The 26,661-nt window shown below is 36.1% G+C and overlaps 1 pseudogene across 1 annotated transcript; it reads right to left on the bottom strand.

Moving 5' to 3' along the window:
* Positions 1 to 13,851: 13,851 nt before the first annotated feature.
* On the bottom strand, positions 13,852 to 26,420 carry LOC149262078 (U-box domain-containing protein 35-like; annotated as a pseudogene). The gene is made up of 9 exons (XR_016248949.1): positions 26,169 to 26,420; positions 19,344 to 19,465; positions 19,029 to 19,150; positions 16,894 to 17,093; positions 16,199 to 16,632; positions 15,910 to 16,011; positions 15,360 to 15,788; positions 14,366 to 15,122; positions 13,852 to 14,200 (listed from the first exon to the last, which is right to left on the bottom strand). The product of XR_016248949.1 is annotated as a U-box domain-containing protein 35-like (transcript).
* Between the last annotated feature and the right edge of the window lie 241 nt (positions 26,421 to 26,661).

Genomic DNA, 26,661 nt, shown 5'->3' with positions numbered 1-26,661 from the left:
TGGTCATGAATAGATTTTCTAAGATGGGTGTATTGGTGGCCTGCAAGAAGGGTATCACCGCAGTGGACACTGCTAAGCTCTTCTTTGAACAAGTATGGGTACATTTTTGTATCCCGCATACCAGTATACCAGATCAGGATAACAAGTTCCTGAGCACATTCTGGTCAATCCTTTGGACACTATTGGACACTAATCTCACCAGGTCGATTACCTTCCATCCCCAAACTGATGGCCAAACATAGGTCATCAATAGGATGAGAGTGCACATACTCCACATGTAAAACTTCAACCATCCTCAAACGTGGGATGAGAGTATTCCATATGTGAAACACAATTATAATAGAGCTCTGCATAGTTCGACTCGTCTCAATCCCTTTCAAGTGGGTCTAGGATTTCAACCATTGTGTATGATTGATGGTGCCATGCCTCATGCGACTACACAGACATAATCCACTCTATATTATCCGAGGCTAATAAAGCGACCAAACTTATTGAACACATCCAACACATCTACCAGTGGGTTGATGACATCCTTGAGAATTCAAATTCCAAGTACAAGCACCGACATGATCAACATCAGGTGCCACACAAGTTTCACGTGGGCAACAAATTTTGGTTGCATTTAAAGAAAGAATGCCTTACTGGAGCCCATCGGAAGGTCAAAACACTGTGATACGGTACTTACACCATTACCAAGGTTATGGGAGACAATGCTTTTGTGCTAAGCATTCCCCCATTCCTTGGCTCGCACCCAGTGTTCAATGTTGATCGCCTTCATCAATACTTCCCACCATTACTGGACACTTCAAACATTGCAGAACAACTAACACTAACAAAGTTAAACCTAGACTGCATGGAGTAAGCCACAACTAATCGAATTATGGACACACAGGTTAAGAACACATGCTAGTATAATATCCAACTATATCTGGTTGTAAAAGTTGGTCAACTCCTGCAGCAAGGCAAGTGGCTCACCAGGGACGAGGTTCAACATAAATTTTCCCACCTCGTGGAAGCTCTACACACAATGGGAACCAATTCTTCCTAAGGCGGGAGGAATGATCCAGGTGGATATTGGTGGCCACCCACCTATTCCACTTAGACCTCTCGTCAGTTTCATTTGTTTCCTTGTTTATTTCAGCATTTACAATTTTTCGGGCCTGGAGCAGTTTTGACCCCCTAAGCGGTGTTTTTTTACATCCGCTGCAGGCTTTTCGAAAATCCTTATATAATACTCGAAAATACCTTTCCAACAATATATCATATGCAAATTGGAGATAATATGACTAAGTTATGACCCTGGGAAGTTGGTTTCCCAACTAACCTAAACGGGGCCCACAAACTCTTGGCATTACATCTCCTGGGGTTACGGTTTTGGTTGTTTAGGGTTTTCTCATATTTTTAAATAATAAATAGGCCCTTGAGCCTCAGTGTAACACAATACTCAGAGATAAGCTACCATCGCCCGAGCCTAGTCTTATTTCCATTATGTTTATAAGCATATTTTAATCTTTGATATTAATGAAATGAAGTGTGGTTTCTACTGCATATCTGTATTTATGGTTATATCTCTAATGTGTTGCACTCCTGTTTAAGTTTGGACTAGTGGTATCAGAGCGGTATACTCTTTCTCTATTTTTCTGTCCATGTCCCCAACAAGGTAGGGATATAAGGGGTTAGGGCTCGCACTGGTTGAACCTTTGCAAGACCAGCCTCGCAAATCTCGACGGCCTCCCATGGCGGAAGAGAAGAAATACGAGGGGGCAGGAGATCCTTTTAAAATCTTGCTCGAACAAGCCCTCAACCGACAAAGGAATGCGATGATTGAAAATTTTTCCCAAATCCTTCAGCGGCTACCCAAAGGTGACACATCTACTTCCAGTAGCTACTCTAGAAGTGCCACACCCTTTAAGGTACAACTAATTTTGACATCCCCATATTTGAAATTAAAATAGATGCAAAAACCATAGGTAAATAGTTAAATCTACTAGAAGGATATTTTTTTGTTCATGATTTTTCTATTTAGGAAAATATTACTTTTGAACTTCTCAAAGCCACCCTCCATGTTAGGGATTGGCGGGAAACCTATTGCGAGAAGAAATATGAAAGTAAACCCTCACTGTTTTCAGCCACACCCACTTCAAATTCGTTTCAGGATGTCATCAAGGAGTAGTACTACCCTGTCGGGAGCTATGAGGATAAATACATAAAGTGGACCATGCAGTGGCAGGGAAGAAACTAGGACATGCCAGAGTTTACCAATGTTCTCTATACCCTTCGCATGAAGTTCGATATCAAGGATTCCAAGAAACATTTGGTACTCAGGTGCGGTGGCTGCCTACCCAAGTACATCCAGGATGAGATGGAGTTCTTAGAAATATCCTCACTCAGCACAGCGTACCGATATGCTGTCAAGATTGAGTAGAAGTTTAATCAGAAAAAGTGAGCCTTTGGATCTATGAATCCAAAGAAAGGGAAAGGCGCCTCCAAACCATAGAATAAAGGGCAAAGCCAAGGCGGGATGACCAAGGATAACCTACCGAAGCTGCAAGCAAAGAACAACACCAAGAAGACAAAGAAGGACATGGGAAAGTGCTGTGAGTTCCATAGGAGCTCCACTCACAACACAAGTGAGTGTCGGGCCAAGTAGTCATAGGTGCCTGAGCTAAAGGCTTTCGAGTCAGATGCATGTTCCGACTCTCAGTCAGAACCCAACAAGGGGAATGAAAAAGGGAAGAAAATAATTGACACGGAGCCCAGTGCCACTGTGGCCACCACCAAGATCCAGAAGATCAAGTCTGAAGATATAGAAGAGGGGGAACGTCTATTCTACTCACAAATGTGGTTAAACGGTTCTCCACTGCATTTCATTGTTGATATCGGGAGCCAAATGAACCTCATTTCAGTAGAGGTCATGAAGCGGTTGGGCCTACCAACTACAACACATTTGCAGTGGTACACCATCAGGTGGATTCACCAAGGATGAGATCTCCGCGTTAGCTAGCAGTTTGACTTTCTCTATAGCACCAAGCCCTTCATGGATGAGTTATTGTGTGATGTTGCTCCTCTTGAATTTTGTGATGTATTATTAGGAAAACCATTCTTATGGTAGTGACATACTATATATGGGTCTATAGCTCGCTCTGTCATTATTTATTTGGGTAGTAAGTTATACAAGATAAATTAAATAGCCCCATCTAGTTCCATTTTCTTGATCTATACTAAGAAATGTAGTAACGAAATCTCGCATACTGGGAATTTTTCTTTTTCTTTCTGACTCGCTCTCAAATTAAGGGAAAGGTCATAGCCACATCCATGGCCCCCAGGATAGGTTCCTCCAAGCAGCAGAAGCAAGTGGATACAGTCATGGAAGAATACAAGGACATCTTCACCCAAACTACAGGGCTACCCTTGCATATTTAGGTCAATCATTCAATCAATTTGACTCTCGGAGCACCTCTAAACAATGAGCTGATATATCACCGCTCCATTATGGAAAGTGAAGAGATCAAGTGGAAAATCCAGGAGTTGCTACAAAAAGGGAAAATTCAACCAAGTTCCTCACCATATGGGAGCTTGATTGTACTTTTACAGAAGAAGGATGGGACCTAGAGGCTCTGCATTGATTATCGGGCATTAAACAAAATCATTGTTAGGAACAGGTCTCTAATCCCACAGATTGATGACCTACTGGACCAATGCAAGGGGCCAAGTATTTTTCCAAGATTGATCTCAAGTTTGGTTATCACCAGGTTCCAATAGACCCCATAGATGTATGGATGACCACCATTTAATCCAAGGAAGTCCTTTTCAAATGGTTGGTTATGTCCTTCGAGTTGAAAAATGTCCCTGCTGCTTTTATGATGCTAATGGATGACATCTTGTAGCCCTTCACCAACTCATTCATGGTGGTTTATCTAGACAACATCCTCATCTTCAGCAAGAGTTCAAAAGAAAACTTGCAACACATTTGACGGGTCCTTAAAACCCTTCGGTAGCACAAACTGTGTGCCAACTTGGAGAAATGCACCTTTGGCATGAGCTTGGTCCAATACTTGGGTTACATCATAGATGACCATGGTGTGCATGTGGACCTAACTAAGATCCAAGTCATTCGGGATTGGCCAGCCTCGACCACACTAACAGAGCTTTAGAGCTTTTTTAGCCTTGCAAATTTTTATTGGAGGTTCGTGTTAGGATTCTTCGATATTACTTTGCCTTTGAGACATCTTACTAAGGGCGGGGTGGAAGAAAATTTTCTTGGTCCAAGTCCCAACAGAAGGCGTTTTTTGAGCTGAAGCACAACCTCTGCTCTGCACCAGTACTCGCATTGCCAAACCTACAACAACCATTTGAAATCGAGACAGATGCCTCAGACTATGCTATTGGTGCAGTCCTCACCCAACATGGGCATTTGGTGGCCTATCATAGTGAGACACTTTCTGATACAATTCAAAAGTACCCCACCTATGATACAAAGATGTATTCCATTGTGTAGGCCTACCAACGGTGGAATCACTACATTATAGGGAAGGAAACGGTCATCCACACCGATCATCGATCTATTCAATTTATAAAAACACAGGGGAAGTTGCATAATGATTGCCATCAGAAGTGGTATACATATCTACAACCATTCCACTTGAACATTAAATGGAAAAAGGGAAGCACCAATCATGTTGCAGACTACCTCAATTGGCCCCCAGTTGTAGCACTGACTACCATTCTCAACTCTTGTGGTGATGAGACCTCTGGATGGCCACAATTATACAAAAATTATCCAGAGTTCACCTCCACATACCATATGCAAGTATATGGGAAGCAAGTTCCTAATTTCCACCTCCAAGAAACATTATTATGCTACTTGGGCCACCTTTGTTTTCCTTGAAGTGAGAATGCCAGGCTGATTTTGGAGGCACACTTGGGTCATAGGACACTTTGGTGTGGAGAAATTTGTGGTTGTACTACAAAAGTACTTTTACTGGCCCAAACTCTTATTAGATGTTGGGAAATATATCAGATCCTATGCCATTGCCAAGCCAACCATTAAGAATCAAGGTCATTAAATCCAAGGAAGGCATTTTCAAATGGTTGGTTATAACCTTTGGGTTGACAAATTCCACTGATTCTTTTATGAGGCTAATGAATGACATCTTGCGTCCCTTCACCAACTCGTTAGTGGTGGTTTATCTGGATGACATCCTCATCTTCAACAAGAGTTTGAAAGAACACTTCCAACACATTCAACATGTCCTTCAAACCGTTCAGACTACACCAATAACATAGTTTGAGGTGTCTGTCACAGTCCCTTTCAAGTCTGTCTATGATTTCAACCATTGTGTCTGATTGATGTTGTCATGCCTCACGTGACTACACAAACATAATCCACACATGTATGGTATGAGGTTGATAAAGTGACCATAATTATTGAATGCATCCAACACATCTACCATTAGGTTCACGACATCCTGGAGAAGTCAAATGCCAAGTACAAGAAGCAACATGATCAACATCAGGTGCCACACAAGTTTCAGGTGGGCGACAAAGTTTGGTTGCATTTGCATAAAGAACGCCTTACCGGAGCCCACCGAAAGCTCATACCACTCCGACATGGTCCTTACACCATTATCAAGGTTGTGGGAGACAATGATTTTGAGCTCATATTACCCTAATTCCTTGGCCTGCACCCAATGTTCAATGTGGACAGACTTCGGCCATACTTCCCACCATTACACGACACATCAGACATTGAAGAACAACTCACACAAATAGAGTTAAACCTAGAATGCATGGAACATGCCATAACTAATCGAATTATAGACACACAGGTCAAGAATACTCAAGAGTAGAATATTCAATACTATCAGGTTGTCAAAGCTAGCCAACTCCTGCACCAAGGCAAGTGGCTCATCGGGGACCAAGTTCAACAAACATTTCCTCACCTCATGGAAGTTTTGTACACAATGGGTACCATTGCTTCCTAAAGGGGGAGGAATGATCCAAGTGGACATTGGTGGCCACCCACCTATTCTACTTAGGCCTCCAATTGGTTTCACTTGTTTCCTTTTTTATTTCAATATTTACTATTTTTCACAGTTTTTTGGTCCTAAACTTCCAGAGCAGTTTTGACCCCCTAAATAGCGTCTTCTTTAGGTCTACTACAACCTTCTGCTATAAACTTGTAGAAAATCATGTTGTACTCAGAGATACCTTTCCAAAAAGGTATCATACGCGTCAAACAAAGATAATATAACCATGTTATGACCCTAGGAAGTTGGCTGCCCAACTAACCCCAACGAGGCCCACAAACTCTTGGCGTGAGATCTCTTGGGGTTAAGGTTTTGGGTTTTTAGGGTTTTCTCATGTTTTCCAAAAATAAATAGGACCTTGAGCCTCATTGTAACAAAGTTCAGAGGCACGTAGCCAACACATCTCTTCTAAGATATATGCTACCATCTCCCGAGCCTAGGTTTATTTCCATTTTGTTTGTAAGCATATTTCAGTGTTTGATATTAATGAAATGAAGTGTGATCTATGTTGCATCTCTGTATTTATGGTTATATCTATAATTTTTTGGGTTCTTGTTTAAGTTCGGATCATTGGTATCAGAGCAGTTTTATTTTTCTTTGTTTTTCTTTGCATGTCCCCAACGAAGTTGGGATATAAGGTGTTAGGGCTCGAACTGGTTCAAATTTTGCAAGACCAGCCTCGCAAATCCCGACAGCCTCCCATGACGAAAGATAAGAAAGACGACGGGGTAGCAAATAATTTCAAAATATTGCTTGAAGAAGCCCTCAAGTGACAAAGGAACGGGATGATGGACAAATTTGCCCAGATCCTTCAGTGGCTACCCAAAGGCGACACATCTACTTCTGACAGCTACTCTGGAAGTGCCACACTCTTTAAGGTACAAGTTAACTTTGACATCCCCATATTTGAAGGTCAAATAGATGTAGATGTCGTAGATAAATGGTTAAATCTCCTAGAAGGATATTTTTTTGTTCATGATTTTTCCAGTCAAAAAAAGATTGCTTTTGCACTTCTCAAAGCCGCCCCCCACTTCAAGGACTAGTGGGAAACCTACTGTGAGAAGAAAGATGAAAGTACACCCTCACTGTTTTCAGCTGCACCTACTAGGAATTCGTTCTGGGAAGCCATCAAGGAGAAGTACTACTCTATCGGGAGCTATGTGAATAAATACATAATGTGGACCATGCTACGGCAGGCAAGAGACCAAGACGTGCCAGAGTTTACCAATGTTTTCCATACCTGCGCACAAATTTGGGCATCAAGGATTTTGAGAAACATTTGGTACTCAAGTACTGCAACTGCCTACACAAGTATATCCATGATGAGATGGAGTTGCTTGACATCTCCTTGCTCGACACGATGTACCATCAAACTGTCAAGATTGAGCAGAAGTTTAAACATAAAAAGTGACGCTTTGGATCTACGAATCCAAAGCAAGGGAAAGGCGCCTCTAAACCGCAGAACAAAGGGCAAAGCAAAGACAGGGTGACCTAGGATAACACGTCAAAGCCGCAAGCAAAGAACAACACCATGAAGACAAAGAAGGACACAGGAAAGTGGTGTGAGTTCCAAAGGAGCTCCACTCACAACACAAGTGAGTATCAGGCCAAGTAGTCACTTGTGGCTAAGTTGAAGGCTTCTGAGTTAGACGAATGTTATGACTCTGAGTCAGAACCTGACAAGGGGAGTGACAAACAGAAGAAGATCATTGACGGGGAGCCCAGTGCCACTGTGGCCACCACCAAGATCAAGAAGATCGAACCTAAAGATCCAGAAGAGGGGGAATGCCTATTCCACTCATAGATGTGGGTGAAGGTTTCTCTGTTACAATTCATTGTCGACAATGAGAGACAAAAGAACCTCATTTCGGTAGAGTTTGTGAAGCGGCTAGACCTACCGACTATATCACATCCGCAATTGTACACCATCAGATGGCTTCACCAAGGACGAGATCTTTGCGTTAGCCAGCTGTGTCACCTTCCCTACAACATCAATCCCTTCACAGATGAGGTATGTGTGATGTTGCTCCTCTTGAAGTTTATGATGTATTATTAAGACAACCATACTTATGGAAGCGACAAGTTGTATATGATTCTAAACCTCACTTTGTTATTATTTCTTTAGGTAGTAAGTTATACAGGATATTGGAGGTAGCCCCACCTACCGCCATCTCCTTAATATCTACCAAGAAATGCAGTAAGGTCATCTCCTAGACTGCGAGATTTATTTTCTTTCTGATTTGCTCTCAAAGTAAGGGAAAGGTCGTAGCCACATCGATGGCCCCCAGGAAGGGTTCTTCCAAGAAGCAGAAGTAGGTGGATATTGTCATGTTACAATACAGGGACATCTTCTCCTCACCCACAGGGGTACCCTTGCATTGTCAGGTGAAGAATTCAATTGATATGACTCTCGGAGCACCTCTACCCAACAGACCGATATATCACTACTCCATTCTGGAAAATGAAGAGATCAAGCGAAAAATCCAGGAGTTGCTGCAAAAATGGAAAATTCGACCAAGTTCCTTGCCTTGTGGGAGCTTGATTGTACTTGTACAAAAGAAGGATGGCACCTAGAGGCTCTGCATTTATTATCGGGAATTAAACAAAATCACTATCAAGGATAGGTATCCAATCCCATGGATTTATGACCTGCTAGACCAACTCAAGGAGGCCAAGTATTTCATCGAGATCGATCTGAAGTTTGGTTATCACCAGGTTCCAATAGAGCCCACAAATGTATGGAAGGCTGCCTTTAAATCCATAGAAGGAATTTTCAAATGGTTAGTTATGCCCTTCGGGTTGACCAATGCCCCTGTTGTTTTTATGAGGCTAATGGATGACATCTTGTGGCCCTTCACAAACTAGTTCGTGGTGGTTTATCTGGATGACATCCTCATCTTCAAGAAGAATTTAGAAGAACACTTGCAACACATTCGACAGGTCCTTCAAACCCTTCGGTAGCATAAATTGTTTGCCAACTTGGAGAAGTGCACCTTTGGCATGATCCTGGTCTAATACTTGGATTACATCATAGATGAGTGTGGCATGCATGTGGGCCTAACTAAGATCCAAGTCATTCGGGATTGGCCAGCCCCAACCACACTAATAGAGCTTCAGTGCTTTTTGAGTCTTGCAAATTTTTATTGGAGATTCGTGTTGATATTGTACTATATTACTTTGCCTTTGAGTCAGGTTACTAAAGGCGGGATGAAAGAAAAGTTTTTCTAGTCAGAGTCCCAACAAAAGGCATTCGTTGAGTTGAAGCACAACCTCTGCTCTACATTGGTACTCACACTGCCGGACCTGCATCAACAATTTGAAATCGAGACAGACACCTCAGACTATGCTATTGGTGCAGTCCTCACCCAACATGGGCATCCGGTGGCCTATCATAGTGAGACACTTTCCAATACAATTCGGAAGTACCCCACCTATGAAACAAAGATGTATTACATCGTGTAGGCTTGTCGATAGTGGTAGCACTACATTCTGGGGAAGGAGACGGTCATCCACACCAATCACCAACCTCTTCGATTTAAACAGACACATGGGAAGTTGCATAATGATTGCCATCAAAAGTGGTCTATATATCTGCAACAATTATTCCACTTGAACATTAAATATAAAAAGGGAAGCACCAATCATGTTGCAGACAGCCACAGTTGGCCCCCAGTTGCAGCATTGACTATTGTTCTTAACTCTTGTGTTCATGAGACCTCTGGATGGCCACAACTATACAAAAATGATCCAGAGTTCGCCTCCACATACCAAATGCTAGTAGATGAAAAGTAAGTTCTTGATTTCTACCTCCAGGACACATTATTATGCTACCCGGACCACCTTTTTTTCCTTCAAGCGAGTGTGCCAAGCTGATTTGGGAGGTGCACTATAATTAGGTCGCAGGACACTTTGGTATGGAGAAAACTATGGTTTTACTACAAAAGTACTTTTATTGGCCCAAACTTCGATTGAATGTTGGGAAATATATCAGATCCTACATTTCTTGTGCCATCGCTAACTCAACCATCAAGAAGCAAATCCTGTACACTCCTCTTCCTACTCCCAGCCAACCGTGGGAATCCATCTCCATGGACTATATGCTTGGCCTCCCTTCTACTAAGCATGGTAAGGACTGTGTATTTGTGGTTGTGGACAGATTTTTTAAGATGGCTATATTGGCGGCCTACAAGAAAAGTATCACTGTAGTGGACAATGCCAAACTCTTCTTTAAACAAGTATGGGTACATTTTGGGATCCCACAAACCATTATATCAGATTGGGATAGTAGGTTCCTGAGCACATTCTATTCAAGCCTCTGGACACTATTGGACCCCAAGCTCACCAAGTCGATTTCCTTGTATCCCCAAACTAATGGCCAGACGGAGGTCGTCAATAGGATGATAGTGGACATACTTTGCATATACAACTCCAAGCATCCTCGAACCTAGGATGAGAGTCTTCCATATGTGCAGCAAAGTTATAATAGAGATCTCGACAGCTCGACTAGTTGCACTCCCTTTCAAGTGGGTCTAGGATTTCAACCATTATGTCTGATTGATGTTGTCATGCCTCACGCGACTAAATAGACAAAATCCACATATTTATTGTTTGAGGTTGATAAAGCGACCATATTTATTGAACACATCCTCCAGTAGGTTCACGACATCTTGGAGAAGTCAAATGCCAAGTACAAGTAGCAGCATGATCAACATCGGGTGCCACACAGGGGGGTAAAAAAGTTTGGTTGCATTTGCAGAAAAAAATGCCTTACCAGAGACCATCAGAAACTTAGACCACTTCGATATGTTTCTTACACCATTACCAAGGCTATGGGAGACAATGATTTTGAGCTCAACATTCCCCCATTCCCTATCCTGAGCCCAGTGTTCAATGTGGATTGCCTTCAACCATACTTCACACCATTACTCGACACTTGAGACATTGCAAGACAATTCACACAAACATAGTTAAACCTAGGATGCATGGAACATGCCACAACTGATCGGATTATGGACACACAGATCAAGAACACTCGCTAGCAGAGAATCCAACTATATCGGGTTGTCAAAGTTGGCCAACTCCTACACCAAGGCAAGTGGCTCACCAGGGGCCAGGTTCAGCAGAAATTTCCTCACCTCATGGAAGCTCTACGCGCAATGGGGATCATTGCTTTCTAAGGGGGGAGGAATGATCCAGGTGGATATTGGTGGCCACCCACCTATTTCATTTAGACTTCCATTCGGTTTCATTTGTTTCCTTGTATATTTCAACATTTATTGTTGGAAGCAGATATTATATATTGACACGTTGAATAAAGGCGTCGTGGGCTCCTCCAAATGATTTATATGTCAACCTTACAACTAGATTTGCAATTTGTTAAGTCTGCTCATTATTTACTAGATTCCGATAATAATGTAACATGGAAAAAAAAATCTTCGAGATTAGCTTTAGCTTTAAAATCACCCTTTCTCTGTGCTCTTTAGACAACATTTCATATGGATTTGGTGCACTGCTTACCAATTTTCTTGTTATGACATTGAGAAGTATACTCTGCCCTAATGCTTTATCGCACATTTACAACATATCTATGTATTCAAATCATTATATTCTATTAATATAACCTATAATGGTTTTTTCTCTCTGGAAAAAAAACTATTTTTTATGTTTCATAAACGAGATGTTTGTATTATCGACTAACGTGTTGTGCCAAAACAATTTGTGAAACTTCCTTCCGATACCTTGCATAAGCGTTGGCTCTTTGTAGATTACCAATTTTCTTGAAAAGTATACTCTGCGCCAGTCCTTTATCGCACATCTATTCAACCGAACTATTTTTTATGTTTCATAAACGAGATGTTTGTATTATCGACTAACAGGTTGTGCGCCAATTTTATTTATAATAATTCTTCTTCACCCGAAATTAATATTTTTGGGTGACTTCATATTTTCTTTTTTTTTAAAGAGATTATAAAAACAGTGGCCAGCCGTGAGTAACTAGTAACTGTTATAAAAACAGTCACGAGCCATGAGTTTTTTTTAAAAGAGATTATAAAAACATTCGCGAGCCATGAGTAGCTAGTAACTATTTTTAAAAGGAGATTATAAAATTAGTCACAAGCCATGAGTAACTAGTTATGGTCGAGATTTCACGTTCATGGTTAATTAGTATAATTACATTATTAAATCAGTTATGCTATGAGATTTCATGTTGGTTGTTAATTAGTAGATTATATTAGTAAACTAGTTATGTTATGAGATTTTATGTTGGTTGTTAATTAGCACAATTACATTAATAAAATGGTTTATTTAAAAAAAGAGATTATAAAAATAATCATTAATCATGAGGAACCAATTATCATGTCGGTTGTCCACTAGCACAATTATATTAATAAACCATTTAAAAGAGATTATAAAAATAGATTACAAAAACAGTAACCAATTATTTAAAAAAAAAGAGATTATAAAAACAATCACGAACCATGAGTAATTAGTTATGCTCTGAGATTCACGTTAGTTGTCAACTAGCACAATTACATTAGTAAAGTAGTTATGCTCTGAGATTTCATGTTAGTTGTCAATTAGCATAATTACATTAATAAAGTGGTTTATGTACTCCAATCAACATTATTTTTCACTTTTCATATGCCAATCAGCACCATTAATTTTAGAAAGTGAAAAATTATGTCAATCAACATGTAACAGCCACTTTATTAATGTGGTTGAGCTAATATTACTATTGCAATCAATAATAGTTAGATACATGACAAAAAAAAACAATATCAAATGAAAGAGGAGTTGAAAAGTCCATAATTGACATGAGTGCTTTCCAATATGTGGCGTGATAATGCCCATCCTTAGTTATTACCTTCATCTAATGTGTGAAAAATAACTTTGATATTAAGAAATATCACAACTTAACTCAATTTAACATCCTAATGATAATGAAGATTATTTATAAATTAAAAAAAAAAAATTATATAATTGTTATCTATTCTTTTAAATACATAATTTATGAATTAAAAAATCATATAACTTTTATCTATTTTTTTAAATACATAATAATAATAATAATAATTATTATTATTATTATTATTATTATTATTATTATTATTTAATTTTAAAGTTTTAATTAAATTAAATATGAATTAAATATTTAAATTTAAATTATTATTATTATTATTATTTAATTTTAAAGTTTTAATTAAATTAAATATGAATTTAATATTTAAATTTTAATCTAAAAAATAAATTAATTGCAAAATATATAATAAATTAATATTATTTATATTATGAATCTTTATGTCTATGGCTGAAAATTTCGCAATATCAATTTAAATAATTATATTAAATATTGTACTAAAACAAAGAGCTATTTGATGTTTAATTCAACATGTTCATTTCTAATATTATGATATATTTAAACTAATGTATATGAATTATGATTAATAATAATAATAATAATTTATTTTGAAGATTATGGTCAAGCCACACACCAAATTAGTGTATGTGTATAAATTTTTTTGTTTGTATAATAAATAACCATGTAACAAATGACTTACTTTCATATAATGATAATGATCTGATTATTAAAAATTTTTTGAGATATATATACTCTATCCCCTCATTAAATAAAAGTGTTCCTATTCTTAGCCTCCAGTAATAATAAACATCTTACAGGATAAAAATTACGCATTCTTAAATATTAAGCCAATTAAATAAAAAAGGAAAATTATCTTTACAATGAACACCATGCAAGAGGAAGAGTCAAGTGTAGACGTCATACGCATTCTACTTCAATTTTCGGAGATCGAGAAGTCAATTCAAAATTGAATATAAAGAAACCACATATTCGTTAGGAACATATATTTTTCAGGGAAATGGGTGATACGACAATTCGATTCCATATTAACAGCAGGAGCATTATCCCAGGATATATGAAATAGGGCCATTTATTATTAGTATTGTTCAGTGTCATAATCTGCATTGTTGAATCCAGATTTAATTTTCCATTCTAGGATTGCAGACCTAAGTGCATGATTTGGAATGAGGAACTTATTGTCTAGGGCCTGGTTAGTCATTGGGGACGTATTCTTGTTTTCGAGCCAAGTGTTGATGCTGCTGTACTCGTATGTGAAACCATCAGCCGCGATATGGGGATTGTCCATGACCTCCTGCATACAAGGCCAACATGTCCACATTTAATATTAGAAACAATAGCCAGATGTTCATGAGTAATGTATATTCAGTGCTGTTCATGGAGATGAGTTTTATTTCAACTTAGGTTATCATAGTCACTCATCCTTTCTTTAAATGAAGCCTGGGTGAGAAAAATTAACCTTAAGTATAGGACAAAAGAAGTGACTTGGGGGCATCACATCAATTTCCTCTCTGATATGTCTGGTTTGAGCATCGGCAAAGGCTTTGAATCTCTCAAGTTCTGGTAGAACATCCTTTTCCAAGTCTGGCCCGTCCCTGCGCTGAAAATCCGCACATTTCAATCCTAATATTGCCAATTCGCGGGCCTCACCAACAGGCCAATTTCCAGCACTTTTGTCCAAGATCTGCCTAAATGAGCCATCCTTAATGGCTGTTTCAACAACATCTGTTAGAGTCTCAGGTGGTTTTGCTGTCAGCAATTGCAGAATGATAATTCCCAGAGCATACAAATCTGACTTGGGGCCAAGACCACTAGTCCTTTGGCACTCAGGATCAGTATAACAAAATGTGTCTGCAGGGGCGGTGTCATTGTACTGGGTTACCATGGTTGTGGTATTTGCAGGCACAAGCCTTGGCAAGACCTGTACCAACAATTTTGCTGACAAAGTTGTAGTCAAGTAAGATATTTTCAAGCTTCAAAGCACGGTGAAAAATCGGTTCTGGCTGTGCACTATGAAGAAAAAGCAATGCAGATGCCACTTCCCAAATGATTCTGAAGCGTGAAAACCATGGTAGAGGAGCACTGTTGTCTTTGCAGAGCAGACGGTCTGCTAGGCTACCATTTTCCATGTACTCATATACCAAATACCCATGCTCAGGACACGCTCCAAGTAAAATTACCATGTGAGGATGACGAATTCGGCTCGATATCTCAATCTGAACAATTTCCAAACAAAGATTAAAAGAAAGCACCCAGCCAAATATTTAAAACAAAATCAGCATAAACCCCAGTATTAAAATCTTCTTCTGATACATCATTGAGTTTTAAACTTAAGAAATAGGTAATATTTCAAATTTGTTGTTGAAGAACTTAAGATTCCACAAGTAGCTACTCAACTTTCGAGTAGAGGGCAGGGGGAGATAAAAGGGAGAAAAAGGCAGAGGATTTAGTACCTCCCGTTGAAATTGGTGTATTCCTTGATTTGCTTCATTTTTAAGAACTTTGATGGCCACTTTTGTATGTTTGAGAGTGCCCATGTAGACAGCACCATAACCTCCCACTCCTATCTTGAGTGAATCAGAGAAGAAATCCGTGGCAGATTGAATTTCTTCTATTGAGTATCTTCTGTATCCATGATGGGTAGATTCAAGCTCTTCCTGTGCTTTCTTTCTCTCTTCTGATTCTCTTTTGGCTCTTAACTCTGCATCTCTTCTTTGTTGGGCCTCCCTTTCAGCAAGTTGTCTTGCTGTCTCAGCTTGCCTCATGGCCGTTTCAGTCTTTGCTTTCTCTTGTTCGGCGATTTTCCTTGCTATCTTTTCTCTTACTTTTGCTTCCTCGACTTTCCTCACTTCATGTATCCTTCGGACAAATATTTCATTGACCTGCCACCCTCATTTAGCTCATAAACATTAGCCTTCCTGTGTACTGCCTAGTACCCACAACTACATATCTGATATTCAATTCGACTAGATTTTTTAAGGCTAGATAGGCAGATAAACTCACTGTGTTTTTTGCGTTCTCTGCTTCTTCCCTGGCTACATCATACTTGGTTCGAGTACGCTTTAGCTCAAGTTTCAGCCTTTCTACCTCCTCCATCGTAATATTCTGCTCATCAAATAACGGATTCAGATTAGATCAGACCAAACCCATCATATAAGTCCTCATATTGCAAAAGTTTTCAGCCAGAGACACAATTTTATGATAAAAATGAAATCAAATTTGTTATTCACTTATTACTTAGAGTGATCTAACACAAGAGAAAACCCAGAAAATACCAATTTGTACTTTGTACCTGTTCCTGTGACAAGTGTTCATTATTAGATGCTGATGTTGTTTCGATACTTGCAGTGACCAAGTTAAATTGATTTCTGGCGGCAGAAAAGGTATCAATTTCCATGAATGAGTGGTTTCCAAATGATAGAGCTGGAGTACGTGGTAATCGTGTGTTGCCTGGAGATTCTCTTTCCTCTATGCTCATTGTACTGGAGATCTCACTAAGGAAATCCGATCTTGATGTTCCACTGTCATAAATTACACCAATGCATGAATTTTGACTTCTCATTGAAATTGAAGCAGATCGACTCTCGACATTTGAAATTGTGCTTGCTGGAATGGAGGCGCTGCTTCTTGTAACTTGAATAATATTCGAAAGAGATTGCTTTCTCTGAAATGACAGGGGTTGAGGGTCAGCGTGAATGGATACATCAGATTGGGACTCTGTCCCGCCTGTAATTTCCAAAATGACAACAGACAACGCATCCCATTAATTGCCTGTACAAAGATAACTGGAAAGTGGTTAATTTGGAAGCTAGTCAGATTCATTTTGATTCATCAACAGAAAAAACAGTAGAAATTTAAGCCTAGTAATCATGATCAATAAGGCAAGAAATTAGAGTGCAGCAGATGCTTTTGTTTTTTATAAGACAACAAACGGAATCTATTAGCATAATTTTGGAGTGTAGAGAAAAATGGTTTATGTAGATGGACCTGTTCTGGGAGAGCTCCAGTCAGTCATATCTGAAAAGCCACTGGGATGATTACTAGAATCCTCTGTATTGCTAAATTTGAACTCTGTAGATGAAGTTAAGTGGAGCGAACTAAGCTTGCATTTTGGTGCAATGTGTATGGTACAAAAATTTGGGGCATTTTTCATAACGAATGCTGGTACATCATGGAGTTTGAATCTCCTGCAGAAAAGCAAGATTTAGGAACAACACAGATATGCGTTAACCAGATGCAATAGTTTAAGTAAATCCTTGAAATGAGGCAAGCATTAAAGATCACACTTCAAATATCTTCCAAGTATGGACCTCATATGCCACCATAAAAAATGAAATCCTTCCCTAAACTCACTCTCTTCTCTTATTTTGTTTAATTACATTAGCACTTTACCTGAATAATGAATCGTGTGATAAATCTTTATGTGAAAATTTGCTCATACAAAGTACTGATATGATCACCATTGTGTCACTAGTTGAAATAGATCGACCACAATTTAGACTAATTTCAATAATAATAGTAGTCAATTAATATAGATTTCAATAATCCTTTGATAAATAAAGTAAAGATAGAAGATCATTAACCTTAAACTACTCCTACATATAAAGTAAAAGTAAAATTGATGTTAAAATCCAATAAAAGAATAAAGAATACACTGATAATTTTCAACCTAAATGCTTAGAAATTTATTAATATTTTTAATATAGTTATATAAATTAAATAGTTGATATTGATATTAATAAACACCGTATTCAAATACAAGTATCAAAATATGATAAATTTTTATTGTTAGAATATAAATTTTTTATTATAAAATTTAACTAAATTATGTATTTATTTTAAATTATTTTTATTGAAAGGAAATGATTAAAAATGTGTGACAAAAATCTTAATCATGGATATTCATCTCACTTTATCGTGTAAATTCTTAATTTATAAATAAACTTTGTTATAATATCATGTGCCAATATTATGTCTTATCAATACCACATGCTTAAAAAATCATAACTCATTTAATATGACAATTGTTCATATAATATTTCTTTTAGTTAATCAATTTAATTAAAAAGGAAAAAAGACATAACTATTTTGGAAATAAATTTCAACCATTTGATTTTTAAATTCTATTAAGAATATTTTACGATATTAGTTGTACCATACAACTAAAATTCAGGAAGTCGCATTCCAAAATTATACAGTTATTTGCATAACAAGTGAAAATTTCTTTACAAACAAGATACTTCAATTTAATTAATTAACAAAGATGCAATATCAAAAATTATGAATCTTTTCGATATCTCAATTAAAAATTCAAAGTGAAATTAATAATAAAAATTATTGTAAAAAATGTAAAAATGAAAATTTAATTAAATAAAGAAAAGGAATTGAAAATTTATAGGCTCAATGGAACTTACTATGTAAAAAATTAAAAGGTGACATTAAAGATGTTATTAAAGATGTTTTGAATTGAATAATAAAAATTTAAATATTCTTAAAATAAATAGTAATCAATTTACATTAATTTAAAAAAATATATATATTATTATTATTATATGATTTTAAGATCACCTTGGCCTAGTGATTTGACTACTAAGTCTATGAAAGCATACATACTCTACCCCATCTAGTTTTAAACCTGTAATTTTTTAAGAGGAAACACATGCTCTTAACCATTAAACCCACTTAATAATAATAATAATACTAATAATATGTTACTTAATTAAATTAAAATTAATAATAAAATTTACTATAAACTTGTAAAAAAAACTCAAATATAACTGGAATAATATTACTTAAACTTATTTTATAAAAAACACTCAAATAAAATAAAAAATTAAAAACTTCAAATACAATTAATTACATTTACCTTATAAATAATAATTAAACAATAATATATATATAAGTTTTTCATTTAAAATAGACTACCAAACATATAAAACTAAAACACTTTTAATTAAAAAAACCAATTAGGTAAACATTTTAAATATTTTAAAAATAAATTATAATAATTTAACTTTTCAACTTCTAAATCAAATTGAGTAAATAAAAAATTCACTTGATTAAAAAGATCCCAACTAACATTCGCATGTATTTTAATCACTTTAATGTGTTAGAAATATTACCTTTTAATGGCACCTCTGGAAGATGATGCTATAACAAGTTTACTAATGCCACAACTGAAGATTTGCTCAATAATTGCGGCTGCCACATCATGACCTTTTACGATTGCCAACTTACTTTTCACCTATATTTTCAAAAATCAACTACTAGGTATTAATAATACAACCAAATCCATCATCACTTTTTACGATTGCCAACATACTTTTCACCTACATTTTCAAAAATCAAATCAACTACTAGGTATTAATAATACAACGTAACCTATTATATTATAGATTATTTATGGTAAACTCGCACAGAAATAATGCAAGAATGACCTTTCTAGCATTGCATAACCGTTCGTAGGTTGACAACATTTCATTTCTTTGTAAAGCCATTTGTTGCATATAAGAAGCAACCAAATCTTCCCGTACATGTGAAATTGGTACACGAACTCCCACTGCAAAAAGAGAGAGTCAAAGAGGTTAATGAAATGTATTCAAGGAATATGTTATTTTTTAGAGGAAGCTTTTCTTTTTTATTAGTTAAGTGGTTAGAATGATAAACTAAAAAATTTAGAAGAAAATATATTATTATGAATAATATTTTATTATAAAATAAAATTCTCCATTCATATTTTCAAATGAAGGAACTTATTTATTTAACGAGTTATCATGATAGGCATATTTATATTAAAAAAAATTATATTTTAAAGTAAAACATTTTTCAGCCTTTCAAAAGGTTGTTTTTTTGGCTTATATTTTTATCTTAATTTTATAAGTATTTATTTGCTATTTAACTTATATAATTAGGTTAGTTAAATAAATTTCATGAGATAAAAGCAATTAAAAGCCCATAAACCAGAATACAGTTTTATGTAAATTCATCATATAAACAATGTTTACAATTAATTAAAACAAAAATAGTGGAGAACTCATTGATAAATGAACATTAATTCTATGAAAATTCATTACATAAATAAATGTTATAATATATTCAAACAAAAAAAGTAATAGAAAATGACAAATGGTATTACTCAACAAATACATATTTAAAATCACTCTAATATATAAAATTTTACCATGTGGGTGATCACAATGGCATTAATGGTGATTAGATTGAAGGACGGTTGGGAGGCCTAGCCACATGGCCACCCGCGTCCCCTCCCAAGCCAGAATGAAGCGAATTCATGGTGACTTGCAGGCGCCATTAATAGGGTGCTCAAGTTGAGAATTCTCTATCAAGCTCAAGGCAATGGCCTTCACAGACCATAATACAGTCCTTCCTCCTCTGATCTAGAGCACTTGCCCTCCTCAGGCAGCGGAGCCTTGCTCTCGCACCATCACTAGTAGCCACTGTTGGTTGCTCAATTGCGTGGATGTGGGAAATGGGTATCATTTCTCCCAAACCACGCGTTGTAATTTGATTCCAGCTCAGAATTCCTTAGCTCTCCCTCTGCATAGTCGTTCTTCTGATTCCCCAAGTGATAGCTCTGCAACGAATTCCATCATGGTACGCATCCGCCATCGCATGCGAAGCAGAAGAGGGGGCAGTCGTGGCGGAAGCATCCGTCCTCCTGCTACGCCCAGCCCTGAATTTGCCTCCCCCTCCCCTTCTCTTGACATCTCAAATCCATACAACACCTTCTCTGGTCGGTATCTAGACACCCGCAGTAGCAGAGGGCAGGCTCAACTCCAGGGTGTCCGCAAGCAGGACGCAACAGTTCATATGGCCAATTTTCCCCTTCCCCCTCACCCCGCTCCTCATACGACTCAATTTCGCTTCCATAGCACTCTTCACAGGCCTATTATCACCGCCACTGTCACCATTACCTTCTCTAAGGAAACTGACCCACAGGAAGCTCCGCCAAGGAACAGTGGTGAGCAGCAGAGGGCCGCTCAATGGAATAGGAGTGCCCGAGACCCAGGCAAGCAGCAGATGGTTGAGGACTATGCCACCCCGCATGGAGAGGAGTTGATTGGCAGCCAGCCGAACGCCGAAGGCAGGGCTGGAGACACGAAGGCAACCAGTGGCAGAGCAGGAGACACATCCGGCAAGCATGCAACAGAAGGTAGCTCTACTGGCACTCAACCAGCTCGTGTAATTCAGCGCGGCATGTCAGCAGAGGAGGAGGAGTGGTACCAGTACGCGTGTCTTATTGAGGAAGAACCTGCCCCAAACAACCTCCAGGAGGTCCATCATGATTGACATTAGGCTGCTAGGTGTTGCCCTTCTGCCAACTGGCGTTTTCTTTTGCTGATTGGATGATTTCTGCCATGTTATGTTTTGTAAAAACTCTCCTTTTGGTTGTTTTCTGCTATGTTTGGTATTTTTTGTCAAAACTTGTGACCCATGCGTGGGTTTTTATCTGCTTTCACGGACTGGTTTCCCCATCAATGGGGTAGTTGCGCTTAGACTGTGATATTTTTTTTGACAAAAGCTGTTCAGCACTGGTGAGGCCAAAGCCTCGATGTGCTTTTATTTTGTTTCATATCAATAGAATAGTCTTACTTTGAAAAAAAAATATTATAAAAGTTTGAAGTGTAAACCTCTCTTCAATTATCTCACATTGTTAAAATAAAAATAAAAATCATAAAATTAACTAAATTACAAGTTTAATTTAAATTCTTGTCAACAATAAAAGTAATTAATATATAAGCTAAACAATATACATTTAAAAAAATGTGGAATTAGATTTTTATCCACTAACATTTCTCTCCACTTTACCATTGAAATTTTTAATTTGTAAATAGGCTTTGTCACAATACCATGGGTCAATACCATGGCTTATCAATGCCACATGCCTAAAAAACCATAACTAACTTCATAGAGCACTTGTTCATAATGACATATTTTTAATTAATCAATTTAATTAAAAAAAATGGGATAACTACTTTAAAGACAAATTTCAACCATTGATTTGTGTATACTAATATGAATATTCTAAAATATTTAATAGAGGTTAAATTCTTGCTATGGACATAGTAATTTTTGATAATTAATTCAAAATTTTAGAAGTCATATTCCAAAAGACAAATTTATTGACATAATTACATAATTTCAACTACTAATAAGTATTGTACTAATAATTATTATAAGGCACTCAATTTAGTTACTTCCATTTAAATTAAAAATTATATATTGGAAAAATAACATTAAAAAAATTCTAACCTATATTAAAATAACATTAAAAAATTGAAACTTATTATTACTCAATGTTAAATTAATAGTGTTCAATAAATAAATCAAATTCTATAATCTAATTTTAAAAATAACTAATAAATTAAGATTTAAATAAATAAATTAATAGATTATTCTCTCACAAAAATTCTAAGAGGTGATAAACACTAATAATTCTATTTTTGTTTGTGGAAAAACCTGTGAACAGTTATTGAAACCAACTTTTCAGACTAGCTTAGTGAGTCCATCTTCAGGGCAATGTGATTTATATTTTGAGAAGAGAGAGCGTGAAATTATGGAGCTATTAATAGTTAATTGAAAAATTATTCGATGTTTGTCTTTTAATTGTTCGATTACAAATGACTAACTAATTAATAAGTATTTCTTTAATGATTTAATAAATATTAATCTAAGAAATATCTAAAAGATTAATGTTTAAGGAATTAATCTATTATTAGTAATAGATTATATAACTTAATGTTAATCTATTATTAGTAATAGATTATATAACTTAATGTATTAATATAAACCATTAAATAATTTATTAATATATTAGTATATTGTGAATAGTTTATTAATATTATCAATAATATTACTATGTTACTAATCTAGCCCTCTAATGTTAATATATTAATATCTATATAATGTAATATAATATATCTTATATTAATGAAGTGTATTTAGTTAATTAATGGATTAATACCTTAATATCAAAATAATAATCTATTAGTTTATTATGGAAATGTATTAATAAATTATTGTGTTAACATTAATATGATATAGTAATAAAATAGTAAATTAATATTAATGAAATACCCTAACAATTTTATTTATTTATTTATTATTATTATTATTATTATTATTATTATTATTATTTTTTTTTTTTTTTAGAATTTAATGTTATGAATTTAAGTTCTTTGTTATGTATTCAATGCTATACTAGTAATGTGTATAATCTTAAATTAATAGTTTGAAGGTTTATATATGTTGACTAATTAAATTTTGTTTAAAAGAGAGTTAAATTTTAATTAATTAATTAATTTATTTATTTATTAAATGAATGTTTGTATATCCGAGTTTAGTGTTTTTTAATTTTATTTAATAATGATTTCCAGGTGTTACTTAATTTTAGCCCGTCATCTCTATTCATGTTGTTGGAATATTTTTCGATTTCAATCGCTTCTTTCACTCTTTCTTTTAAATAATGGTCTTCCTTGTGAATTAATCTGGCTTGTTCCATACAAATATAGTGTGAGGAAGAACATGCATGCTCTGCTAGACCTGATTTTTCTGACCCTTTCTTGTAATATCATTAATGTGTTCTTTTAACCTTATGCCAAAGGATCCCCCTATTTCACCTATATATACTTTTCCACATGAGCAGGAACCGAGTATACTCCTTTTTTATTTTTTGGGTCTATTGAGTCCTTGGCAGAGTCAAGCATGTTTTTGATGGTGTTAGGGAGTGTAAAGGCAACCAAGATGCTATGCTTAGAGAGAATTCTGGCAATTTTGTCTGTGGTTCCTTTTATATAGGGTAAGGAGATTCTAGGGTTTTCAAGAGTTTTTCTTTTTTGGTTATTGGTTGTGGAATCTTTAATTATTTATTGGATAATGTTTTTCTGATAGCCATTGTTTATAAAGACCTTGTACAGGTGGTTGAGTTCTTCTTCTACATGTTCAGGGTCATAGATTCTACAAGCTTAGCTAGGGTTTTGATGACACTGACTTTTTGCTTAGGATGGTGTTGGGAGTTTGAATGAAGATATTTGTCAGTGTGAGTTTGTTTCCTGAAGACCTGGTGGCTTAGCTTGCCATTTTTCTTGGTAAGTAGGACATCTAGGAAGGGGAGCTGGTTGTCTTTTTCAATTTCAATAGTGAATTTTATGTGTTCAGAGAGGCTGTTTAAGTGTGATAAAAATTCATTAAGCTTATCTAATCCATGGCTCCATTTAGCGAAAATGTCATCTACATATCTTTTCCATTCATCAGGGGTAAAGGGAAAAGATTTAAGGGCCATTTGTTCAAAATGTTCCATATATAGGTTGGCAATTAATGGTGATAAAGGAGATCCCATGGCAACTCCATGAGTTTGCTCATAGATTTTTCCTTTGAAACTGAAGTATGAAGATTTAAGGCAAATGCCTACTAGTTCCACAGTTTCCTGGTCTGTGATTTTCTTCAATACATCTATGGCTTCATCTACAAGAATCATAGTGTAGAGAGACATTACGTCAAAGCTAATCAGGAGGTCATTGTCATTAATTTCTAGGTTTTTAATCCATTCTATGAAAGAAGCGGAGTCTTTGATGTAAGAGGGAGTGTTTCCGGATAAAGGTCTAAGTTTGTTAGCAAGGTACTTTGCTAACCAGTAAGTAGGTGAACCTATAGTGTTCACAATGGGTCTCAATGGAACTCCGGATTTGTGGATTTTAGGCACACCATATATTCTAGGGATGATGGCGTTATTGGGTATTAACTTGTTCTTAATAGTGGAATCAAGAGAGGAGTCTTTGATTTTGTTACTAACTTGGCAAAGGATTTTGTTGCTAGGGTCCTTGTTAAGAATTCTATAGTAGCCTCTTCTTAAGGTGTTCTTCCATTTTATTATCATAATTTGTCCTATCTATAATAACAGTGGCATTTCCTTTGTCTGCTTTTAAAATTATGATGTCTTTGTTTTTCCTGGATTCTTCTTTGGAGATGTTGCTAGGAGGAGGTTTGGCATTTATGAGAATTCTGGCAACGTCCTATCTTATTTCTTCAGCAACATTTTGATCTGTGTTTTTGATGATGACTTCAACGTTGCTTATAATGTCATTTATAGGAATTTTGTTTGGAGATAAAGCGAAATTTAAGCCTTTTTCTAACAGCAATTAATCTAACAAATTATGAACGACCGCTTAAATATTCTAAATAGGAACAATTACAAAGATTTAAATATAATTAACATGTAAATATTCTAATAACTTAATTAAATTCTAAATTTCAAACTATCCTACAAGTTATGAACGACCCCTTAAATATTCTAAATAGGGCAAGTTACAAAGATTTAAATATAATTATAACGTAAATATTCTAATAACTTAATTAAATTCTAAATTTAAAACTATTTCAGAATTCTGATGAATATGAAAGAGCTGAAACAATCAACTTTTTTCATATCCATCAGTGAGCTTCTCGCATCTCCCTTAGATTTCACAAAAGAGACAAACTACGTGACGTGGCATATATGGAAGAAAACTATATGACGTGGAATAAAAGAATACATGTAGAGTTCTGTTACATGGCATGGCTCACGAAATTATATGACTGGGAATAAAAGGAATACATGTCATCGTCTGAGAAAAGATGTTATCGCACCGTCAAATCTCTATCGGCTAAGTCGGAGTACTGGGCGATGCTAAATTAACTATCAAGCGATTGAAAGATCAAAGCAGATCATGGTATTTAATTATTTTCTAATAACAACAACGATGCCATACAACGTCGTTTAAGAGAAATAAAACTTATTGTAAGTCAATAATAATAATAACAACAACGTTCAATAAATAAATCTTATTGTAGGTTAATAATAATAATAACAACAACGTTCAATAGAAATAAGCTTATTGTATGTCCGTAGTGAGAGATCCGAATTTTATTTTAACGTATGAGTGTCAAAAGAGTATTTTGGGTTGGTTTGTTTGGTACAGAGAAATGGATGAGACATATTTGATTTGGTTTACGTGATATAGGATTGATTTCGACTTAAATTCATATACACCTTAAACTGAAAAATTTACACCTCGAACTATATACTTTACACTTCAGGGACATAACCAAATTCATAGAGAAACAATAAATTTAAAAATTTAAAACTGGAACCATATACTTTGCACTCGCCATAACCAATCAAGCTGCAAAACCATACCAAACTTAAAGCGCTAAAGCATACCAACCAAACATGTAAAGTAGAGTAAAGCATAAGTGAGGATTCATACTTGGGATCCGAATGGTGAGAGGGGGCCGCTTGACATGCAAGAGAATCAGAGTATCGCCTTCAGACATTAAATTTTCCAGCGCCCACTCGACAGCAAAAGTGCTATTATCTCCCAGCTTCTTAACTGCCACTGCTATTACCACGGGAGATGCCACCGTTTCATTCTCATGCGCCACTTCTTCCATCTCAAAGCTGTCCATTTAAACAGACATTAAAATAAGCAGAGCCTGCACCACAAGAAGAAAAGGAACTAGCACAGCCAAACGGACCAAAGACACCAAATTCAAAAGCATATATAGAACGCCACCCCATGTTCGATATTAAAAGTCAACCCACCTGAATAATGCCTCTTTGTCAATACAAAAAGTCAACCCTGTTGCACTGTACTAGTTGGTGCGTGTGGCTTCCCGGTTTTTAGTTTAGTACCAAAATACATATTCATTATGTATCATCATTATCTCATATATATAATAGGGAAGTTTGCTTAAATGGTA

The sequence above is a fragment of the Pinus tabuliformis genome, chromosome 6 (genome assembly GCF_031772625.1).
Source record: "Pinus tabuliformis cultivar Carrire ecotype Pingquan chromosome 6, CPIR1, whole genome shotgun sequence".
In the NCBI taxonomy this organism is placed as follows: Eukaryota; Viridiplantae; Streptophyta; class Pinopsida; order Pinales; family Pinaceae; genus Pinus; species Pinus tabuliformis.
The sequence above is the reverse complement of the archived record's forward strand: the minus strand, read 5'-3'. Positions and strand labels throughout refer to the sequence as shown.